The sequence below is a fragment of the Diabrotica virgifera genome, chromosome 4 (assembly GCF_917563875.1).
Source record: "Diabrotica virgifera virgifera chromosome 4, PGI_DIABVI_V3a".
Classification (NCBI taxonomy): Eukaryota; Metazoa; Arthropoda; class Insecta; order Coleoptera; family Chrysomelidae; genus Diabrotica; species Diabrotica virgifera.
The window spans coordinates 41,427,835-41,451,506 of NC_065446.1; the positions used below are offsets into that span (position 1 = coordinate 41,427,835).

General features: G+C 36.8%; 1 long non-coding RNA gene across 1 annotated transcript; it reads left to right on the top strand.

The window, feature by feature from the left end:
• Positions 1-5,800: 5,800 nt before the first annotated feature.
• On the top strand, positions 5,801-8,819 carry LOC114325501 (uncharacterized). The gene is made up of 2 exons (XR_003651684.2): positions 5,801-6,052; positions 8,642-8,819. It is a non-coding gene; the product is annotated as an uncharacterized LOC114325501 (long non-coding RNA).
• Positions 8,820-23,672: the final 14,853 nt, after the last annotated feature.

A 23,672-nucleotide genomic window follows, 5' to 3' on the forward strand; every position in this document is an offset into this window, starting at 1 on the left:
TTTTATTTTTTTTTTTTTGCATATTTTATTTTTTTTTATTTTTTTTTTCTTTTCTTTTTCTCTTTTTTTTTGTTCTTTTCTTTTTTCAATTATAATATACAATAATTACTTAAATCTACAGGATTTAAAACAAAATAACAACAAAACAAACATGTTTGTTTTGTTTTAACAAACATGCCTGCTTTGTTTTAACAAAATTTCTTAAATACAGGGTAAATTTTATTGCTACAATCTATATTTACAATTTTTGATATGTTCGTAAATTGTTTTTAATATATTAATCTCTTCAGAAAAAATCAAATTTTTCAGGTAGACGGAAGTGGAATTTTTAATATATTAAGATTATCATAAAATTTGTTTATATTTACTGATTGATGTGAACATTCGAGGAGAATATGTAGTAGATTACCTTCTTTTCCACACTCACAGTTAGGTGACTCTGTGAGACCCAGACTGTACATATGAAGGGGGGTAAGAGCATGATTACATCTCAATCTATTTATAACTCTTATGAAATGGCGATTTGATACAGAATGAAACCATCTTTTAATGGGAATTTCAGGTCGCATTTGTTTGTAATTACTACCAGTTCTCGTGTTTCGATAATACCTTTGCCAATTTTCTTTTTGGTGTCGTCTACTAATAATATCAATATCCGAAATGGGTAGTAAGTTCATGGGAAGTTCTTCGCCTATTTCTAGGGCGGATTTGGCTAGCCTGTCTACTATTTCGTTACCCCTAATGCCTGCGTGTCCCTTTATCCATGATATAATGATGTTTTTTCCTAAATTTGCAATTTTATTATAAAGAGTCATAATTTCCAGTTCTATATGATTGAGCTGTTGGTACTTATGTACGTTAGTTAGTCTATCAACGACACTCTTACTGTCTGTAAATATTATGCAGCTATAGGGTTCGTTACTAAATATGTGTCTTAAAGCAAAAAGTATCGCTATCATTTCAGCGGTGTATATCGATGATTCACAAGGCAATTTGAATAATTTTTTAAATCCACTTTGAATATTGATTATTGCACATCCTACTTTGTTTTGTACTTTGGATCCATCTGTATAGTAAAACTGATAATGTGGCCATTTATGAAGTATAAATGATTGAAAAACGGCTGGATTTAAATTAATATCCATAAAAAAAGTATTAATTTGTTTTGAGAAAATTTCTTCTAATACATGGGAATACATAGGTGAAACTTGATTTTCATAAGTATAGAAAGTACTTCGGTATTGAGATATTTTCAAGTAACTATCTACAAGAAGGGGACATTTTTTCTTTGTCCAATATTTATGAGTTAGATCTAAAATTTATAACTTATGTATATCCTGCAGATAGTTTGTATTTTTTCCTATAGCTCTAGTAATAAATTTATCACTTAAAAACTGTCGTCGAAATTCCAGGGGTGGTTCTATCGCCTCAACTTCCATTATATTAACGGGTGTAGACTTCAAATATCCAAGACAAAGTCGAAGACATTTATTTTTTTGTATTTCTAATTTATTCAAATGTGTGTTTGCAGCAGTTCCATACAGATGACAACTGTAATCGAAAATAGGACGAATCATAGTACGGTAAAATAAAAGTGCTATATTTGGATCGGCACCCCAATTAGTTCTACAAAAGGCTCGTAGAATATTCATTGCATTTTCAGACTTTTTTATGATATGATGCATGTGATCCTTCCATAGAAGTTTTCTATCCAAATAAGTACCGAGATATTTTATACAATTTTTAATAGGATATTGAATCTGACCTACTGCCAAATGACCTTGTGGAATTTGACGATTTCTGGAGAAAATACAAATTTCTGTTTTAGATTCTGATATTGCTAAACCAATATTTTGATAGTGATTAAGAACAGCCTTAATTGAGACATTAAAATTATTTTTACATATATCCAATGATTTGTGGGATGTGTAAACTACTACATCATCAGCATATTGAATAATCTTTGTTGTGCTATTAATACAATTTTCTAAATCAATATTATATAAAATATATAACATTGGACTTAATATGCTACCCTGTGGTAGTCCTATATTTGTAAGACGTGGAGTGGAGATGGAATTGTTGATTTTTAAAACCGTCCATCTATTAGTGTACAGTGTCCTCAGAAATCTAGCTAAGTTGATGGGAAAACCAATGTCTACTAGTTTTTTATACATAATGTCCAAATTAACGGTATCGAATGCAGAAGAGACATCTAGAAAAGCAGCCATAGTATACGCATTATCAGTAAAGTTTATTAGTATAGATGAGACTAAGGAAGTTATCGCATCTTGAGTTGATTTTGATTTTCGAAATCCATATTGAGATTTTGGGAAAATATCTTCTTGCTCTAACCAGTGTTCAATTCTATTTTTTATTAATCTTTCTAACGTCTTTAGGAAGCAAGAAGCTAGGGATATTGGTCTATATGAACTATAAGAATTTTCTGGTTTTCCAGGTTTTTTAATAGGTATTAGAATATATTCCTTCCAACTCTCTGGAATTTGTGACGTGTCATTCCAAATTTCATTAAAAATATGTAATAATGATATTTTATATTGAAGTGGTATATGGTATATCATGGAATATGAAATATTGTCTTTACCTGGAGCACTGCTATTTTGTTGACTAAGTACTCGATCTAACTCCCACAATTTAAATGGTTGTTCTAAGCCAAACTTATCCCTTGAAACTGTTTCGCTGTATTCTGGAAAATATTGGGAAGGTACCCACTGAGGAGATATTTTATTATGAAATTCATCTAGCCAGCTTGAATTTGGATTTATTGGAAACTTGTTGGACTGTTTGCGGTTTTTAAAGGCGTTTACTTTCTTCCATACTTCACTGATTTTTGTTTTGGAGTTAAGGCTTTCGCAGTACTCTATCCAATTCTGTTTTTTCTTTTGCTTGAAGAGTTTTTTGCGACAGCATCAAGTCTCTTAAATTCAAATAAATTATTCCTTGTAGGGTTTTGTTTATATTTTCCGTATGCAATTTTACGGTTATCAGCAGCAGTTTTACAACTTTCGCACCACCATTGGTTTGAGATTTGTTTCTTATGTATGACGTTAGATGAAAACTTCGGTATTGCTAAATTGGCTGCTTTATTGATGTTTGCTATTAACTGTTGATAATTACCGGGAGAATTTTCAGCTTCTAGTACAGAGGTATATAAGTCCCAATCGGCCTTGTTAAGATTCCAGATCTTATGAAAGTTTTCAGTTGGAGATGAAGTTGTATTATCTGTTTCCATGTTTATGATAATCGGAAGATGATTGGATCCATGAGGATCTTGTAAGACACTCCACGTTAAAAAATTTGAAAGATCTTGAGTACAAAATGTTAAGTCAATAGCAGATGGACTGTTACTAGTTGCTAATGTGGGCGACCCATCATTCAGACATATCAAATTACAATGATCAATACTTTCTAAAAGTTTTTTACCATAATTGTCTTCAATTTCACAGCCCCATGCGATACTGTGGGCATTAAAATCGCCACCAATAATAAAAGGCTTAGGAATATCTGTAAAGAATTCCAACCATTGTCTTTCAGATATCTGGGTTTTTGGTTCAATGTATACTGAGACAATAGTAATAGGATTTTTGTTTCGAAAAATTTGAACTGAAATACATTTATGAGTGAAAGGATGTCTATTTTTAAGATTTATTTCTTCACATCTTATGTTTGATTTTAATAAAATGGCAGTTCCACCATACCCGTCTGCACGATCTGATCTAAAGCAATTATAACCTTTAAAATTATAATAGTATTTTGATTTAAACCAGGTTTCTGAGAGTAATGCTATGGAAATTTGATTTTGATATAGCAGATATTCTAAATTTACTTTATTAGCTACTGCTGAACGACAATTCCATTGCAGCATATTCATATTTGTGATGTCTGCGAATTTGAAGACAAGGGTTGGTTTACATGATTACTAATTAATTGAACTATTTCTGACTCTGATACATTAAAATTATTTGTTTGTTTTATATTATTTATAATATTGAGAACTACTTCTAAAACTAAACTTATTGTTGAATTTAATTCCTCTGATTGTGATTTTACTCCAACTGAGTTTTTTAAATAATGTTGACTATTAAAAATTCCTCCCGAGACAAAAGATGAGTTTGGTTGAGAAAGAATTTCGTGTCTTGAAATTTCAATGGGATTAGGGCTAATTGGCCTGTGCCTTTTGTTTGGGCTTGAAGATGTAGGAGAAGAAAACATGTAATTAGTAAAATTATTTTTATACGATTTGGGTTGTAAATTCTGGGTCTGCGAGAATTGTGGTTGAGAAGAATGAGACTGTATTATGCTAGATGGGGTAAGTCCAGATTGAATCCGTTGGGGATAATTTGTCGAGGAAATTACACTATTTTCCATGGCAGAGGTATTAAGAGCGACTATGTTGGCGTATGTATTTTTTGGGACCTGTTTATTTGCATCAAAGAAATTAACATTGGAAGAGCTCATGGTTTCCTTCACAATTTTTTGCCTTTTAAATTCTGGACAAGAAGATAAATTAGTTGTAAGGTGATTTCCTTGACAGCTAAAGCAAACTGGTAGGTAGTCAGTACTAGTACAATCTTTTGTGGTGTGGGATTCCTGACATTTACTACATCTCGGTCTACTTCTACACTGACTACCTAGGTGGCCGAAACGGAGGGAGTTATAACATAATAGTACCTTTTGTTTGTAGGGTTCTACTTCCTTAATAACCTTATTAATAGAAATATATTTTGGCAAAATTTGGGATTTAAAAGTAACAATGCAAGACTTAGTAGCAACATATTCTATTGACTTACCTTCATCTGTAATTTTTTCTACTTTACGGTTTATTCTTTTGACGTTAGAAACTTCAAAATTGCAATGTTGATCAAATGGTTTTATTTTACCTTTTATATACTCATCCGAAAAGTCTTGTTCAATATCTCTAATGACGCCCTGTCTATGGAGAATAAATTTTGGAATGTACAATACAAAGTTATTTTTAACAAAAATGTTATCGTTTTTATGAGTTATTAGAAAATTCGCTGATTTATAATCTTTTAACTTGATTCTAATCCTATTCCGACCTATAGAATCAATACTAATAATTTTGTTATCTATTTGCGGGAAGTTAGAGAGAATTATATCTCCAATTTTGAGAGCATTTAATTTGCCTTTGAATTCAGCTGTATTATTTTCAACATAAATATGGTATGGCCCTAAATCAGTACTTATATACACAAATTCCTCTCTTTCTTTTGACATAATATTGTCGATTTTATCATTTGTTGACGAATTTTGATTAATTAATAAATTATTATCAGTACTTACCGGATTATTTTCATTACAAATGTTATTTTTATTAAAGGTTGTCACCTGTCCGACTGGATAAATATCCATACTTACATCTTTAATTAAACTTATCTTTTTTTGAGGTATATCTGGGGGTACAGGGTCAGGGGGTTTCCCCCCGACTTGCAGGTCCATTTAATTGGTTTTGAACACTCTATCCAAACTTCCTTATATACCACCAAATTTAAACAACTATTTTAAGACACAATTTTAACCGGATATTGTTTAATTTGGTTTTACTCTTGCCGATAAACACGTCTGAATCGTAGGTGAACTACAGTAGAACTTTAATGAAAAAAAAAACGCTAAAAACTAATATTTTCTTCGGAGAAATTTAAAATATTGGTTTTCACTTTTTGACTGTGGATTGTGGATTGTAAAATTATTCACTCCAAACCATGAATGATTTTCGATACCAGCAAAAAACCGATTAATCGTTGGCGATACTGACAAGAGTGACAAGTGACAGTTCACTCCTATAACCTCAATTTTCTCTTCAATTTTGACACTCAAATTTTGGAATATTAAAAAATACAGAATTGAAATATTGTTCAAAATAGTGAATAGTGAAACAAATTAATCATGAGGAGAATTAATCAAGGCGGACTTGGTCCCAGAGATAACGATAGCGAAAAGAAAAAGAGCAGAGAGTCTGTACTTGCAAATTTAGTCATATTTGGAGCACTTGTGGGTGTCATAAGAGCATGTAAGCAAAAGCTGATTATTCATAATTTTTTGATAAATTTCAATAAAAATACCTATAAGTGTACTGAAATGAAAATGAATCAAGATAAAAAAATAACAGATGTGTTTTAATCCTCTGGCTCTTGATATCTCTTCCACCAAAACCAATTTTCTTTTAGATAATATAATTTAATTTCCGGGATCCTGTTATAATAGTAAATTTTGTAACATATTTAAACAAAGACAAATTGTCTACAGGTCTAATTAATGTTCTGTAAATAGTCATTTCTGTTCTTTTGTCTCATAATTTTGATGTCATCAATCTTTTATTAGCCTAGTATGTATGATTCCCACAGAAAATATTATGTGCATTAACTTTTCTACTTTCGAAATTATTTCAGTTGATTTCTATATGTGAAGGCATCCACACTAGGGTGCATTGAAAAAGGTGAAAAAAAAAAAAAAAAAATTTTTTTTTGCGATGGAAAAGTAATACATACTTCACAAAAGTTGCCCAATCAACTGTTAAGTATTTTGGTATTTTTCCTACTACACACTATTTAGTATTACAACACACTATTGTATTTTAATAAAATTGCGTTGAAATAAAAAAATATTTTCTGCCCCACACGGCAACTAAAAATTAGAAAAAAATACATTAATATGCGAATTTCTTTTGTAAGGGAAATGTAATACCTTATAGAACTTGAATAAATAAATTTGGTTTAAATTGGAAAATATTTTCTGGTTTCACAAGACAATTAAAAATTTTACTTAAGAATAGTATGCTAAAACATTCTTTTTATAACAAAATAGCCTAACTTATTCGTCTCCCTGATGTCACCCAAGTTTTTTAATATATAAATATTACAAAAAAATATGGTAAAAGCATTCTATTCGAAGATGTCTTCCGATTTAGCATTAAAGTGAGGCATAGTTTTTCTGGAATCAATTCGAGTTTTTATAAATCCTTCCCTCGAATACGCTCCACAAACTGCTAGAGAAGCTTGTGTCACAAGCTTGACACATCGTTCTACACATTGTTTGTGGCAGTGATATATCTCAATCTCAATGTTAAAAGGGTCTAAGTTAGGATTCTTAATAAAATCTCGCAGATTTTCACTCGAAAATCTAGAGAATATAGGTGGTTCTGTAAGGTTATATTCTTGTTAGTTAATTAACTCAAAGTAGTTGTTTGAATCAAAATTTTTATAGGAGAAAGTTTGAAGACCCTCACGTTTTTTGATTTGGTCACTGGCAAACTTCTTTTGATGTCCAAGGGGTAAATCATTTCAATGTCGCAGACATACAAACCACTGAATCGGTTTTTTAAGATGTTCTTCTAACAGCTGTATTACATCACCCTTAACGCCAGTATTTACGACTGTTTTGTTACATACAATAGCTGGATTTGATACTTTCTAATATACCAGACAGCGGATACCCATATCCGAAATATTTGCACCCTGGCTCATGCACAAGTGTTATGTGTTCTTCCACGATCGATTGACCATAAAACTTGGTCCTGTTTTTTACTTGAGCTAAAGTTTTGTCTTTGCGTCGGTAACTTTCTTCTTTTACCGTTGTTCTCTCTGATTATATTTGTTTTTGTTTTCCCTATCAATCGAGCTTATCACCATTTTTCTGAGACCTCTGAGACCAAAGTCTAAATACATATTATATAGTTCTATCACATTCATAAGCTTGCTCCTGAACTGTTCTTAGTATGAATATATTGTCTGTGGTGGGTCTGAATCCATCATTGATAATCACTGATTATATTCTGGAGTATTCTAACAATCTATTATAGATGATACCAGAAAGAATTTTATATACCACATTTAGCAATGCAATTGACTTATAATTCTGGCATTCCTCTTACCTCATTCCTTATATACTGGCAGTATAATGCCAACTACCATCCTCCGTCATTTGCTCCCTAGTTCATATTAATATTAGATAATGAATTCTTTCACTGAGTTTGGATCCTCCATGTTTTAATAAGTAACCTTGCTTTTATATACCTTAATTTATTCCTAACATAAAGCCGATTTTGTTTGTAGGCTGCAAAATATAATTGTTTAAATGTTTAGTCCATAGTAGATTTTATGAGATCTAGTAGGTTATTTTTTAACCTCCCTACATCTTAGACATACAGTAAGCGCCACCCTATTAGGTACATATGAACATTGAGCTATTACAGTCCTGGACCCTTCACTTGTTGCAATGTTAGAAAATGTATAGAAACTGAATATTAACATAGAAAGTTGACAAATAATAGATCAGCTGTATTAAATACAGCTGATCTAATTTTGACATTTATTCAAGTTTGTTAAAGTGTTAAAAGTTTTAAAATATTGTAATATTCTTGGTGTTTGAATAAAGTTAATGTAAAGCAGAGTAATAATACTATTAATTAATGTATTTTTTGTATGAAAAAACAATTATTTTGAATAGTTTCTTGACAGACTGGATTAGCCCATAAGCATAGCAATTAGGTAACTACCCATATGTATCTAGTAGGGTGGCGTTTACTGTATAAGATTTCTTCTGTATTAGATTATTTTTAATCCGAAAATGATAATATAACTAATATGTATTTGTTTTTCAGTGCCCTTAATAATTCCTTCTTCATAATCGCCAGTACCTGCTGAATAATGTGGGTGTTTATCTTGTGATAATTTTTGTACAATTTACACTATTTGTAAAAATATGTTAACTGTATACTCTGAATGCAATAGGTTTCTGTAATATTGCATATTAGTATTATAATAAAAATTATGTAGTAAGCGTTTGTTTTCCTCCAATTTTTTTTCACACTTCAACGATATTTTTTTGAACATGCTTTATGGTTAATTGAATTTTTTATAAATTTTTTAACAATTTATACTTCCAGCTGGTTAAGCACTCACTCATATTGAACCTAATCTAAGGTTTTGAAATTGTTATCTTGTGGCATGCCTAAGTTAAATATTGTGTTTTTATGGGATTCGCCACAGTTGTTTGTAATGACAATTACATTTTTACCTAGAAAGATTTGATGATTCAATTTCCACTACAGAAATAATTTTCAAACAGATTATTAAAAAAAATGTGTTCAAAGTGTGTATACCTGTCAACTTTTTGAGTAGATTATGTCATACATAATGATTTAAGAAGAGAATATTCTCTCGAGAGTTGCTGCGTCCTTAATCGTGCTAAGACGTTACATAAAAAGAAAAATGAAAAACGGAAAATTTTGATACGGCTTTTCTAAGTAAACGCAAAACAATGAGTAATTTAACTATGGAAATAATGCTAGAGAATTATTTGTTTAAGAATTTTACAAGAATGCCAAAAAGTGATTTCGAACTATTAATAAATATGATAGGAAGAATAGAGAAGAAAGATCAAACATGAGAAACGCAATATCAATCTCAACAAGATTAGCAATATTTATTTATATATACTAAAAGTATGTATTTATTCAGCGTGCACTACTCTTCCATTTGTCTCATAGTTCCAGAAGTATGCCAAGTTCCACAACCCTGGACGTAAATGTACTGCATTAATAAACCTTGTGATTTCATTTGACCACATGTTCATCTTTTCTTTGTATGTTTTGACAAAACCAAATTAAATTTTAACAGAGTACATACAGGATATAAAGAGGAAATACAGAGCAACATGCAAAATTTTCCACAGCAGTTCGACTTTATCAGCAACGCATCAAGCACTGCAATAGTGTTCAAAACCAGTAAGATTTCGACCACATGGCTCAGCCAAACTTCGATATTTTCATTAGATGCCTTTACACTTGCCAGAAACATACCAAATATATATTTTCGGCAACATATTGCTTCAAAAACTAGCCCGTCTAAATGCCCCTTTAGACGTAGACCAATTCATGACTGAGCTGGCGACTCATGAAAAATAAAATCCCACAACTTCTCATCAGTACATTGAAATGCAGAATGTAGATAACCAGGATGAGCTCATGATAGAAATATATTCTGAAAATTTTAGGGCTCATGTTTTTCTGATTAAATCACCACATCCATTATTTGTTGTTAAGAAGAAACTTTCATTTTTTTATCAAATAAATTTTGTGTTCTCTGTTGTTTTTGTATTTTGTTTATATATAAATAACACTGTTGTTTAGTCTCATAATTTTGTATATAATTTCATGATTTTTAATACCCTATTTCATCTTCAACAATATCCCTAAGTGCGTCATAGGGTTTCAATCTCAGAAAATTCTCCTTCTTCTTCTTTAAGTACCGTGCCCAAATTTTTAGGCGTGGGTAGCTTCCATAACAATTTGCCGATATCGTTCTCGATCTTGTGCGGCATGTAACAATTGATTTGCTGATAAGCCAGTCCATTGACGAAGGTTTCGGAGCCATGAATATTTCTTTCGACCAATTCCCCTTTTTCCGTCGATCTTTCCATTGAGTATTAACTGCAGCATCCTGTATCTGCTACCTCTCATTATATGCCCCAGATATTCAAGTTTTCTCTTTTATCATCTTCATTAAGTCACCTTCGCCTTGACCTACTCTGTTTAAGACTTCTCTGTTTGAAATGCGTTGAACCCAAGATATTCTGAGCATTCTACGATACGACCACATCTCAAAGGCTTCTAATTTGTTCATCATGTTAACCTTCATGATCCAGGTTTCACATCCATATAGTAATACAGGATACACATATTTTAGGAACTTGATTCTTAGTTGTAAATTCAGCTGAGAGTTGCTCAGAATAGATCTAAGTTTCATAAATGCTCCTCTTGCAATTTCTATACGAGTTTTAATTTCTTCATCCGGATTTAGTGTCTCGTTTATCCAACATCCTAGGTATTTAAAATGGTTAACTTTTGTTATTGATTCATCACTGACAATTAGTTGCATAGGGCCGACGTCTTGTTTACTAACCACAAGTAACTTTGTCTTTGTTGCATTTATGTTAAGTCCGTTATTGGAGCATTCTCTAGTGACTCGATCAATAAGGAATTAAAGATCTTCGATATTTTCAGCCATGATCGCGGTGTCGTCTGCATATCTGATGTTAATAGTTTCTCCCCCGATTCGAAAATTCTCCATATCGAGAATATTCTCTGATTTTTCATTCTCGAGAATTTTCCAAATAGTCATACATAACTGTTTCTTCTTCTTCTAGTGCGGACTCCACTAATGAATGTTGGCTATGACCATTGCAAATTCTTCTCCATCTTCTGCTTTTCTGAAAAACGTCTGCGTGTTTAACCCGGTCCAGTTGCGAATGTTTTTCAGCCAGGATATTTGTCGTCTACCAGGACCCCTTTTTCCTTCAATTTTACTCTTCATAATCAGCTGTAAGAAGTTGTACTTATCATTTCTAAGTATGTGCTCCAAGTATGCTGTTTTTCTCTTTAATGGTGGTCTCTTCCCATTCTGTGCAACACCAATTCGTTCATAATATGATCGGTCCACAGTATTTTCAAAATTCTCCTAAAAAGCCACATCTCAAAAACTTCCAGCTTTCTCATTAAGTAAACATTAACAGTCCAATTTTTTTCGACAAAAATTGGATGCAAACAGCACAAAACAGGAATATATGGAGAAGACTGAGGGAGACCTATATCCAGCAATGGATAGATCCGGCTTGAATGGTGATGATGAACAGTCCAAGCTTCGATGCCATAGAGAAGAATAGAGTGGATATAACATTTGCAGATTGAGTCTTTGGTTACTCAGAAATTTCCTCATCTTCAAAAAACGCTGCCTAACATGGCAAAAGCATATTTGGAACAAACGACTGCAACTGGGACTCGTATATAGAAAGACGTACTGGTTCATGAATCAAATATCACGCCTAAGTCTAGACAATAAACTGCTGCTCTACAAATATGTACTGAAACCCATCTGGACGTATATGGCATCCAAATCTGGGGAACTGCCAGTGAAACAAATTTACTCAAGATATAGATAGATATTTATTTATTTATCATAATAGATAATACACAAAACAAAAACATTGCACTCCACACCTGTACAAATTACATAAGAATTGTCAAGGCAAGGAGCGCTGCATAATTATCATAAAGTATTACAAAAATTAAAAACATGAGACTAAACAAATAAAGAAATAAGCATTGTCAAATTAAATTAATCAGAAACATTCAATATATATATATAAAAAAAGAGAAGATAAAATAAAAACACTGGAAGTACAACAAACATTGCCAATTGGTTTCTAGGTCTTAGTTTTAATATAATGGACTAATAATCTCTTAAAGATAGTTGCATTATGGCTATTTTTAATGTGATAAGGTGTATTATTGAACTGTACAATTCCTTTATGAAACAAGCTTTTCATTGAACTGGACTTGTTGGTTGTTCTAACATAAAAATTTATTGAATTTGCAGCTCTAGTGCTATGCTCATGAACATTTGCTATCGGGACCAACTGACTGTTCAAATACTCAGGCAATAAATGGTTTACCATCTTAAATAAGAATGTCATAGATTGGACATACATAAAATGTTCAACTTTTAACCAATTTAAAGTTTTCAGCATATCTTGAATTCGAGTATATCGATTGCATCTCAATATTACTACTCGCATAGCCTTATTTTGGAGAATTTGAAGCCTGTCATAATTAGAACATCCTGTATAAATCAATGAACAACAATATAAAAAGTGAGGTAATATTAACGAATTATAAATTGTTAATTTAGTTTGAAATGTCAAAAATGGTGATACTCTTCGAAAAAAACCTATTTTTTCCCTATCTTTCTGCAAATGTAATCAACATGTTTACTAAAAGTTAGTTCCCTATCCAATATGAATCCCAAATACTTTATTTCCTGAACCATGTCAATTTTTTCATTATTTAATTTAATGTGAACATCCAAACTTAAGAATTTCCCGAAAAGAGTATTATTACCAATAAACATGTATTTAGATTTTAACTCATTGACTTTAAATTTCTTTAACTTAAATCTTTCAGTTAATAAATGCCATTCACGATTCATCGTGTTCACTACATACTACATCAACAAAATCTTCCCCATGAAAATATATTAATGTGTCATCAGCAAAAAGATGAATTTTACATTTGCTTAATAGGGCTTTTCATTCACAGTCATTTGTTTCGAGCTTCTGTCATGTGTCACATAATATTAATATATCTACGCCATACGTCTTTTGTTTGTATCATTGGCTATATCAATAACGTATGACGTAGATATATTAATATTATGTGACACATGACAGAAGCTCGAAACAAATAACAATCGATGAAAAGCCCTATACGTTTCCAAAATCATTAATGTGTAATATGAAAAGTAGAGGTCCAAGTACACTGCCTTGCGGCCATAGATATAACAGAATAGATTAGGCCAGTTCGAAAAATAGCGTAACGCGGAACAGTTCGTGTCGGCGGTCTATCTATCTCTCTCTACCGGTGCTTAGCTTTCTCTCTCTAGCATATGATGGCCGCCGCCTGTGTGTCACTGTCGTTCCGTTATTCCCACCTCTTGGTAGATACGCTCACACTCGCACGACAGACAAAGATAGCTCTGCCGTCCGTTAGCTAAAACATCACTAAGCCACACAGACCGATTTTGAGATATGAGCAAAAAAGAGGGGAACATTTTCAAGACATTGCTACTTTAAAACTATTTATCGTAGAAGTATGTATGTTACTTCGGAAGGACCGTGTTTTAATTCTCTTCCAATTAAATAGAGTTTCAAACAAAATTTACTTATTTTATGGTATAAAAAAACAATAGAAGTGGTTTTAGCTATGTCATTTATTATTTATTACATATGAAAACCTTTACTAAAACATCGCTAACCGTACTTTACTGACGTTGTAGTTTAGTATTTTGGAACAAATGTTTGATGCAATTTTTACATAACTAAATTATCAATAATTCCGACACTACAATATCGCTACGGTATTTAATGACGTTATAGTTGAGGTTTTGATTTAATTTTTAAAACAAAACCTTGTCTAAAACATCACTAAAGGTGTTTAATTGTTTTTTGGCTAAAATAGTTTACTCCAGTAGCCATTTTTTATATTATATGCTTAACTAAAACATCACTTATTTGATAACTGTATCGAACCGTCTATAATGTTCTAAGGTCCTACTAAGAAATAAGAAAAGTCAATTACCTTAAATCTACGACTTCCGAAGTCTCAGCAAACACACGAACTGGTTGACGTCCTCTGCGATGGCGATGAGACACCACCTCTAGTATCCGCCACTGTCTTACTGCTCCCGGGTCCCAGCTAATCCGCCATTTAGTGTTCCAAGTCTACACTCTAGACGACAACTTCGGACATAGTTAGTACGGTATTACGCGAATTCGTATTTTTTTCCGCCGATCACTAGTAGTTCCGATCGCACCCCTTTCCTCAAGGAATTAATCCGTAACAAGAAAAAAAATTACCCTTCGTTCGCTTACACACACGCCGAGCAAAACAAAACATTCCAATCGTCTTTTATTTTGACCGTTCTTCGCAGCGCACTCCCCAAAGAACAAAATAACACTGCCATAAAATCCTCGAATCTGTTTTTCTCTCGTCTCTTAGAAGTTTCAACACCCAACAAACGAAATCATAAATCCCTTTTACTATCCTCCAAAATGCACCTGCTCCTATCGCGTGTCATAAACATTTCCATTCTCAGCCGCCGACGAAAAACACCTCCTTTTACACGGAAAGAATCTGTTACCGCGACCAACAATACAGGCACCAGGCTGACGGCCGTAAAACCAGGGACGTTACATCACTCCCCTCCACATAAAAAGATTGCCCCAAGGGCAATCCTTTTCAATCCTCTATACGATATCTAAGGGGTTTTCGCCTCTCTCGCTGAGGCCGGCCTCCTCTTGATAACCCAGGTTCCTCCACGGTTGCTTCGTTAATTATGTCTAGGATTTCCTCGTTACCCGAACTTTCCCCTACTTCTGCCGCTACCATCTGCTCTTCTTCACTGCTGGTGTCCGCAAGCTGCTGCAAGTCCCGCAGTTCTTCACTGAGACCGGAGTCATCTGTCCAGAACTCACTCTCGCCAATTCCATCGGAGGTTGGAGTGTATCGCTGTGGAGGCCTTCTCGTTCTTGGGGCTATCACTCTCGATTCGTCCGGAACGTCTCCAATATCTGCCGTACCCCCTAAGTCATCGTCGTCAACCTCTGGCTCTCTTGCATAACCCCATACAATCTCTCCTTCCTCGTCGCTTCCCTCGTCGTCGGTCATCCTGGGTCTCTCCTCTACTCCATCTTCTATTATTCGCGGAAGGGATAACGTAGGTTTTGCTTGGTTGCCGATTTGTTCTTCCGATACGTCTGGATCTTCCCAGGCTTTATAATATTTTAGCCGATCTATGTGGTAAGTTTGGGTCTTACCGTCGCCCTTATCTACCACGTAGTTCACAGCCCCGCGTTTTTCTATGATTTTGTATGGCCCACTCCATGGTTTGAAAAACTTCTTACTGACTCCGCTGGGCACGATCGGATTTTGAATATATACATAATCACCCTCCTTTAAATTTCTCTCGTGCCTTCCCCGATTCATTCTCTCGGCATTAGTTTGTTCTAGTTTCCGCGCTTGTTCTGCTGCTAATATATAAGCCTCGTCCAGTCGCCTTCGCAGTTCCGCTGGGTAGCTTAACTCTCCTCGGTCATCTATTCTCGGTCCCACGTCACAGTCAAAAGGAATATGTACTTCCCTCCCAAAGGTTAACCAATTTGGGGTGAACCCCGTAGCATTATGTTTCGCACTCCGGTAAGCCATTAGCGCCAGTCCTATATGTTCGTCCCAGTCCCGTGCCTTACTGTTCACATAATGCTTCACCATTCCAATAAGTGTTCGGTGCAATCGCTCCACCCGTCCATTTACTTGGGGCCGATACGCCGTGGTTTGAATCTTCTTGATTCCCAATAGTCTACAAACTTCTTTCATTAGCTCCGAAACAAAATTTGTCCCTTGATCCGTCAGTAACCGCTCCGGCGCTCCATGCCGAAGAACGACCTCGTTCACAAAAACACGCGCCACAGTTTCGGCCGATAAGTCTTTTATGGGTATCGCCTCAGCATATCGCGTAAAGTGGTCTACGTACGTCAAGAGATATTTATTACCTCTCTGCGTTTGTGGCAAAGGACCCACTATATCCATTCCTACCATTTCGAGAGGTCTAGACGTATGGTATGGTTCACAAATGGGCACCCTATTTACACTTTTCGTCCGTCCACATTCTCTACAGTCCTCAACATGCTTTCTTACGTCCTTTTGCATGGTTTTCCAGTAAAACTGTGACTCCGCCCGCTGAAGTGACCGCTGTACCCCACAATGTCCCGCACTCGGTTCATCATGTGTCCGCTTCAACACCCGATTTCTCATTTTCACGGGTACTACGACTCGCCACCTACCGTCCGTCACTTTGTATAGTATGCCGTCCAAATCCTTTCGATATTCCTCGCTCCCACTGTTGACATAACGCTGGCACTCGTTATCAGACTCTTGAGTTCTTTTGATCCACTCCCGATCTATTGAGTAATCTTCATCGCGCCTAACATTTGCTACGGCTCTACTTAAAGCGTCCGCGTTTACGTGTCTCTTTCCCGGCTTATACACTACCTCATACTCGTACTCGGCCAGTTTCATTTGCCATCTCGCTAGTCTAGACGACGGATCTTTCACCTGCAACGTCCAACGTAACGGCGCATGATCGGTGATTACGCTAAACCTCCGCCCGTATAAGTAGCACCTAAACTGACCGATTCCCCAAACCATCGCTAAAAGTTCCTTCTCCGTTACCGAGTAGTTTCTTTCCGCCGTGTTGAGTTGCCTTGAAGCGTAGGCTATCGGATGCTCTTCTCCTTCAAGTCGCTGTGACAAAACCGCACCCAAAGCTAGTCCCGACGCATCAGTCGCTAGAATGAATGGCAGTTCAAAATCTGGATAGCGCAATACGGGGTGTTTCGACAAACTCTCTCTTAGTCGGTCGAACGCTTCCACTCTAGTTGGGGTCCACTCAAACGTAGTTTCCACTTTTATTAGTTCTGTTAGCGGCTTAGCTATTTCCGCATACCCTTTTATGAATCGCCGATAATATCCCGTCAACCCCAGAAAGGCGCGTACTTCTCGCACAGTCTTCGGCCGCGGATATGTGCGTATTGCTACAACCTTCTGTGGGTCAGGTTTTACACCTGCGCTGGTGACTAAATGACCCAAATATATTAGTTCACTCATCATGAACTGACATTTCTTAAGGTTCGCTTTAACACCTACTTCACGTAGCCGCTGTAAAACATTTCGCAACCGCCTATTGTGTTCCGTCTCATCCGCTGCAAAGATCACTACGTCGTCCAAGTAAACATAGCACTCCGTCCCCTTTATTCCCATTAGTACCGCGTCAATGAATCTCTGGAACGTTGCTGGTGCTCCTGACAGTCCAAACGCCATCCGGTTATATTCATAGTGTCCATCAATCGTATTGAACCCAGTCTTCTCTCGGTCCTCTGGTCTGATCTCAATCTGATGGTACCCGCTGGCTAAATCAATGGTCGTGTACCACTTGCATTTTCCCAACCGATCCAATGTTTCATTTATGTTGGGAAGGGGATAGGTGTCCGCCCTTGTCACCGCGTTCAACCCCCTAAAATCAGTACAAAACCTGTACTTTGCCTCCTCCCCCTCCATAGCCTTTTTCTTTACCAACACCACTGGCGCTGCCCACGGTGAAGTCGACGGTGCAATTATACCCTTGTCCAGAAGATCCTGTATTTGCCGTCTCATCTCGTCCTGCAAACGGAAAGGTACTCTATAAGCCGATTTAGCTATCGGGGCAGCATCCCCCGTGACGATCTTATGTTGCACCTGATTAGTACATGAGAATTCCCCCTCCGTCTCTGCATCCATCACATCGCGGTATTCAAGCAATATCTCCCCTATATTTTTTTCCTGCCCCACTGACAAGTGGGCCAACTTCTTGTGAATTTCCTCTGTGAAGTCGGACCCTTGAGATTCAGCTCTCACCTGTCTCACCATCTTCGTATTATCTCGAGCGATTATTGCCGTCTTTCCTACGACTCTTCCCGAACTTAGCTCCACGGGTTCCTGGTTACAATTTATGAACTTCACCCATACATTATCTCCCATTCGCGTTGCCATCACTCGGTTCACTCTAACACCTGATGGTAGGTGTCCAAACTGCTCGACAATTATTTCCTCCGGTTGGTTCGTTCCTCTAATTTTGGCTTTTAGTATAGTTTCGCTCCAGGCTGGCAGGTGGGCCCTACTTTTTAGTACCACTTCAGCTGGCTCCCAATTTTTCTGACAGACTCCGCCGCAAATTGCTCTTATTCGCCGATCCTTTGGTGCCCGCTGAATCTCGCCATCTATTACTTTAAAATACTCTCCTTCATCCATATGATCTCCCTGAATCTGAATCCTCTGCAAACACACAAATTCGTCTCCCTTGCTCCTTCCATTTTTCCTTGTTTCTTTGAAATATTCCCGTACAAACGCGACATGTTTCTTTTGGTTCTTTCTATGCTCGTTGTTTAGGTGAGAACGTATTTTTTTGAAATAATCCCGTATAAACTCAACATGTTTCTTCTGGTTCTCTCTATGCTCTTCGCTTTGGTGCAAAATAATGGGGATATTTTCCTCCTCTGCCTCAAGTAACTTAAAGCGATTCTTCAATTCTATTCCACCACGTATCCCACTTTCATCAGATGTACGCTTTATCGTTTTCTTTCGCTCCCTATTCGTTTTGCTTTTGCTCGCTGTACGCTGCTGTGCATTTTCTTCCATCACTTCTTTGATTACTTCCCAATATTTATCCCGCATTACATATTCTGTCAATGCTTGCATCTCACAGCATCTCTTGTCGGGTTGCAAGACCTCTCGAATCCTTTCTGCTAACTTAATCTTTCCCTTAAGGTTAAAATGGAATCCCTGCTTGGTATAATCGCTTCTCCTTGTGCCGCTGTATATATCGACCAGATCTACATTCATATGTATCTGCATCACCATTAACAAGTCCAAATTATGTTGACGGACGTCTTCAACAACAGTAGAACTTGATACTACGTCGAATCGTTTTGGTAGATTGCAGAGAATAATCTTAGGTTTTTCTGTCTTCACAAATAACCTCGCTCTTGCATCATTTGCTTGCTCTTGTTGTTTCCGCCGAATATCGTTGGTGCCCGTTAGCAAAACGAGACAATCATTAGTTCCAAGTGTACTCGTCCGTTGCTGTACCCCATTAATAATATCTACAGTGCCATGACCTGGCCAAACCATTTCCTCGATTTCCCATTCATCTCCAATCCATCGCTGAAGAAGTGGTTTCAGAAAGCGTCCATGACTATCCGCTGCGATCACTAATGTTCGCCGAGCAGAAGTTTCCTTACGGTTAACCCCACTACCGCTATTTCCTAGCTTTTTCATTGTTGTCTCCACATGATACTCCTTGATTTCGTTTCGCTGTAAATCAAATGTTACTTTTCTCCTTTTATCTCCCAGTATCTCGTGAGTGACTTTCCGTATAACAGGTATCATGGCCTGCTTCGTCCGCAATTCATTTCTATTAACGTCGATTACCAGTCCAAGTCGTTTCATCAGATCGAGTCCCAATATACCTTCAGCTCCACAGTCCACATCGACTATCCATACCTCATGTATGGCTGCGGTATCACCGATGGTTACGTTTAGCTTCTGCTTACCCTGGATGCGTTGACATACCCCCGTCACCCCCGTAATGGTCTCGCTTCGGCCGGTGATGACTGGTACACCCTCCACAGCTTCTCGCAGTAAGGTTACATCGGCTCCCGTATCCACTAAAACTTTTCTATTAGCCCCTTGAAAATCGGCCGTAATTATCAAGGATGTTACTCCCCCTGCGGTTACGGTCGCTTTCCCAATATATCCCCCTCCAGTTTTCTGGGCCATCTCCAAGCTAGGGGAACCTGGAGGGCCACCTAGTTTGGGGAAACGCTACGGCTTTCAGCCCGTCTTCCGGCTAGGCTCGCATAATCTTCCACCTCCCTGTCTGACTTATCTAATTCCCATGACCGTTGTCGCCGCGAAAATGAACCCCTCCTCGCGGATGTTCCAGTATTTTGGCACTGTCTCCACACGTGACCGCCATATCCACAATTATCGCATATGGTCTGTGGACATGTGTTTATAAAATGGCCCGGTCGCCCACACTGAAAGCATTCTTCGTTGCTCGCCCTTTTCCCCAACCGTGTTCGTTCTTCCGGTTTCCAACGTGAATCCCCACTCTTCTGGTTGCCCAGATGTATCGTGCACTCCCGTGTCCAGTGACCAACCTGTCCACACCTCCTACATGGGGTATAACGCTCTCCTTGCACTTCTCCAGCCGGATTCGCCCTATCATGCCATTTACTTCCGGCCGCTACTATAACCTCTGCACGGTCCATCTTTACAAATCCTTCCTTCTTCTCACCTTCTATCCGCCGAATTCCTCTTCGCTCGCTGCTATTGCTTGCTACCGTCGCAAAGCTCTTCTCAGAATCGCTGCTGTTTGCTTCTTCTTCCTCTAGTTCCTTCCTCACCTTCCTTACTCTTTTCCGGTCACCTTCCTCTCCTATGTCCTTCAACATATCTAATACTGCCGTCAGGGTATTTACTCCCTTCCTAGCCTTCACCACACGTCGTACCTCGCTATTTAAACCCTCCATGAATACTCCCAAGATCATTTCCTCTCGAATCTCATTCGCTACTTTCTTTTCCTCTTCTTTCTCATATTCTTTCACAACATAGCGCGCCGCTGTCCTACACCTATCAGCGAATCTCCGATAATTTTCCCCCTCCTTCCGTCGGATGTTCATTAGTTTCACCATTTCATCCACTCTGTCTTTCTTCACCCCAAACCGCTGCAATAGCAGTCCTTTTATCTCCTTCCATGTCCATCCCTCTTGCTTCTCACTCGTCGCATTTCGCAAAAATTCCGCCGCCTCGCCAATCATCCTTCGTCTCACCAAATCAGCTGTGTTCTGCTCAGTCCACCCATTAATTTGCTGCAACATCTCTACTCTCTCAACAAACTCCTCTACACCCATCTCTCCTTCGCTTCCACACCATTCTTTTACCTCTCTAGCACCTATCATTTCCGCCCTCCTACTTCCGGCCATTCTCAGTTCTTCCATCTCCTTTCTCAAATAGTTTAGTTCATTTTGGGCGACTCTCTGTCTCTCATCTTGTAACTTGCATACTTCCTCTCTCGCCTTTTCTAACTCTTGTTTCAATCTATCTACCTCGTCACCAACTTCCGCCATGGTTTTTAGAGGCAAAACAAAACCCCAGTCTTACACCCGTCGGCACCGTGCCTTTCGCTTGGTTCTCGTCACACCTATACCCCGAGTAGACAGCCCAATGTCCACGACAACTAATAACTAATCTATCCCACCGCTGCCACCATAGTATCGAACCGTCTATAATGTTCTAAGGTCCTACTAAGAAATAAGAAAAGTCAATTACCTTAAATCTACGACTTCCGAAGTCTCAGCAAACACACGAACTGGTTGACGTCCTCTGCGATGGCGATGAGACACCACCTCTAGTATCCGCCACTGTCTTACTGCTCCCGGGTCCCAGCTAATCCGCCATTTAGTGTTCCAAGTCTACACTCTAGACGACAACTTCGGACATAGTTAGTACGGTATTACGCGAATTCGTATTTTTTTCCGCCGATCACTAGTAGTTCCGATCGCACCCCTTTCCTCAAGGAATTAATCCGTAACAAGAAAAAAAATTACCCTTCGTTCGCTTACACACACGCCGAGCAAAACAAAACATTCCAATCGTCTTTTATTTTGACCGTTCTTCGCAGCGCACTCCCCAAAGAACAAAATAACACTGCCATAAAATCCTCGAATCTGTTTTTCTCTCGTCTCTTAGAAGTTTCAACACCCAACAAACGAAATCATAAATCCCTTTTACTATCCTCCAAAATGCACCTGCTCCTATCGCGTGTCATAAACATTTCCATTCTCAGCCGCCGACGAAAAACACCTCCTTTTACACGGAAAGAATCTGTTACCGCGACCAACAATACAGGCACCAGGCTGACGGCCGTAAAACCAGGGACGTTACAATAACCTTTCTTTAATAGCGATGTTTTAGTTAAGTAATAATGCCTTAGATTTGAAGCAATACAGCTAAATGTCTTTAACCAACAAAATAAAACGGCAAACTTTGGACAAGAAACATTTATTATTATTAAAGAAATGAAAAAGGTATAAAAACAAAGTAGCACTCATAGGCCAAATAAAAAATCGAACAAAAAATAAAACTTATCAAATGAATATCAAATTTTTAGATGAAAAGAATGTAATTATTTATGTACTTAATTTCGTAGACTGGTCTAAGAAAAATAACAAAACACATAAGGGACGGGCGCGCAGGATAGATTGAGTGGATAAGATTTTGATGAGACATACAGTAGGAAAAATGAAAGAATACGCATGAACGAACATATAAAACACGCTGTATTCTCCTGTCACCGTGTCACACAAAAAAAATTTTGTGTGACACGGTGACAGGAAAATACAGCGTGTTTTATATGTTCGTTCATGGGTATTCTTTCATTTTTCCTACTATATTTCGCGTGAATACGAAAGCACTAATAATAGTACTAACATCGCGAATGGATTTAGTGTCCGCAGTCATATAAACCCAAATAAACAACAAATAGTACTAATACTTGTTTCATGAATCAGGAACTAGATTTATTTTTAAATGTCCTATTTTAAAACATTGTTATCCGTCCTGTCCGCCCATCTCCCAATCATAAAAATTGTTTCTCTTTTAATATTATCATTAACAATATTTAAAAGTTATCAACGTTAACATAAATCTAGTTTCATTCCCCTCCTAGTCATCAGTTTTTGTTGGTAATGTTTTCCAAAATGTCAATTTATGTGGCGGTACTATAGGCGTTAATTTGTCAATTGACGTAGTTTTTCGGTTAAGTTCAACGCTTTTTAGAGGAGTGCGAAATGTGAGAATCATACAACTTGGATTTTTTAAATATCTGTCAGTCATAAATTCCAGATATATAAAATCTTCATTAAAATTATTTTTATATAGTAACCCAAATAAATTTCGTTTAAAACAAACATGTTTCATATTTTATAAGTAACCTCTTGGGTTACTTTTTTGTATACGCCTCTCACTTATCAAATTTGGAACATTAACAAAATTTTGTGGTGAAATAGATTTGACTATCAATTTGGAGTTATTTATCGAAGCAACTGCGTCTTCGAAATTAACTACAGTGGAGCAAAAGTTTGATTGTAAGTAATTAAACGTGGACAAAAGATTATACTTTCAAAGGTTTCTAATCTTGGTAGCATTATGATCTTTTTTAAATCTGAAGATATATAAAATACATTGTCACTTTGAGCCAGATTTTTATGCTTAGTATACAACTCCCTGGCTTGTGTATACTTAAGGCGATGTTTTCGAAATTCGACACAAGGATTGCAATCTACTACAGTATTACAATCATGTGATGTTTGCTATTTATGTAAATTAAAAGACTCACACATTTCGCACTCCTCATTACCAAGTCGAGTGAATGAAATATTCAAAGTTTTGAGTTGTTTGCGATAAACCTCATAGGACATATTTT